Below are 2,382 nucleotides of genomic sequence, written 5' to 3'. Positions count from 1 at the left end.
TCTCTCTCTCTCTCTCTCTCTCTCTCTCTCTCTCTCTCTCTCTCTCTCAACTAAAACTAAAACAAGCAAACAAATATAAACTAAAACAAAAAAACAAACTAACCCTAAACTATATCTAAAGTAACTACTAACTTCCTATGTAGTAAATTACCAAAACTAACTAAATAACTAAATAAACTAAATAACTAATTAAATAAACTAACTAAACTAACTAACCACAAACAACTAAAACTAAACTCACTCACTCACTCTCTCTCTCTCTCTCTCTCTCTCTCTCTCTCTCTCTCTCTCTCTCTCTCTCTCTCTCTCTCTCAAGTAACTAACACATATATAAACTAAAACAAGAAAACAAACCCACCCTAAACTATATCTAAAGTAACTAACACATAATCTAAAGTAACTACTAACTAAAAAATAAACTAACTAAAGAACCACAAACAACTAAACTAACTAAATAACTAATTAAATAAACTAACTAACTAAATAAATAAACTAAGTTATAGTCTAATAAACTAACTAAATAAACTAACCAAACTAAATAACCACAAACAACCAAAACTAACTAAATAACTAATTAAATAAACTAACTAAACTAAATAAACAACCAAAACTAACTAAACTAACTAACTAAATAACCAAAACTAACTAAATAACTAAACTAACTAAACTCTGAGCTTAATGTCTCTTCGTGAGCAACATGGGAATGCAACAATGCAAATGTGAACTAAAACAAGAAAACAAACCCACCCTAAACTATATCTAAAGTAACTAACACATAATCTAAAGTAACTACTAACTAAAAAATAAACTAACTAAAGAACCACAAACAACTAAACTAACTAAATAACTAATTAAATAAACTAACTAACTAAATAAATAAACTAAGTTATAGTCTAATCAACTAACTAAATAAACTAACTAAACTAAATAACCACAAACAACCAAAACTAACTAAATAACTAATTAAATAAACTAACTAAACTAAATAAACAACCAAAACTAACTAAACTAACTAACTAAATAACCAAAACTAACTAAATAACTAAACTAACTAAACTCTGAGCTTAATGTCTCTTCGTGAGCAACATGGGAATGCAACAATGCAAATGTGAACTAAAAATTAGTGAGCCTAACTGGTTATTTCACATGTGGTTATTTCATGAACACAAATTTTTTTTCTCAAGTAAACTAACTCAAGCAACTAACTAACTCAAGTAAATTATTTCAAGTATAACTAACTCAAATATAACTAACTCAAGTAAACTAACTAACTCAAATAAATGCAGGCAAGAGAAAGTGGACAAGAGAGAAGTATATTTACTTTACTTCTCTCTCTCTCTCTCTCTCTCTCTCTCTCTCTCTCTCTCTCTCTCTCTCTCTCTCTCTCTCTCTCTCTCTCTCTCTCTCTCTCTCTCTCTCTCTCTCTCTCTCTCTCTCTCTCTCTCTCTCAAAATATATCGCAACCAAAAAATCTTGCTATAACACAACAATAGGAAATCACAACAATATATCGCAACTAGAACTAGCCTCTAAACATCAAAAATCCCAATTGTGCTCCACCACTCAACACACTTTTGAGTTCATGGAGGATTTATTTACGGACAATGTGCATGCTTCTAGGAATATTAGGATGTTCATGTAACATAGGACTAAAAGTTTATTAGTCCGATTTCTAATATGAACATAGACATAGTCTGCATGGGTATGCATGTAACTATTCATCTATGCATTGTCTACCTAATTACTTACATACACATATATTATATCCAAATATATACACAAACACAATAACATGGGTATTATTATAACCACACAATGGACTAAATATACTTGTCATAAGATCCATCAAATCAAATAAAGCAATGAAATATTAATAAATAAAGTGTCCAATGCAAAACATCAATTGCTTTTTATGTGGTCGAAAAAGAAGAAATAAGCTTGAGTGGAATGAATGAGAGATATGATTAACAAAATATTCTTGGTTTATACTATGATAAATATAAAGCCCTAGAATTCTCAAACTTTCAAATAAAATGTGTAAACACGCTTCTCTCTATGTGTGCATTAACACACATCTAACCCTCTTTCTCTCACATACACATTGGAGCGTACCATGACTTATAAATTGCACTGACTACAAAGGAAGAGGTCAAGGGGAATGAGGTCAACACGCTTGCCCTAGAATTCTCAAACTTTCAAATAAAATGTGTAAACACGCTTCTCTCTATGTGTGCATTAACACACATCTAACCCTCTTTCTCTCACATACACATTGGAGCGTACCATGACTTATAAATTGCACTGACTACAAAGGAAGAGGTCAAGGGGAATGAGGTCAACACGCTTCTCTCTCTCTCTCTCTCACGGACTCTCCAAGCTCCT

This window comes from Lygodium microphyllum, chromosome 21 (assembly GCF_053477565.2).
Source record: "Lygodium microphyllum isolate KBCC chromosome 21, Lygodium_microphyllum_v1.1.10, whole genome shotgun sequence".
NCBI lineage: Eukaryota > Viridiplantae > Streptophyta > Polypodiopsida > Schizaeales > Lygodiaceae > Lygodium > Lygodium microphyllum.
The sequence above is the reverse complement of the archived record's forward strand: the minus strand, read 5'-3'. Positions refer to the sequence as shown.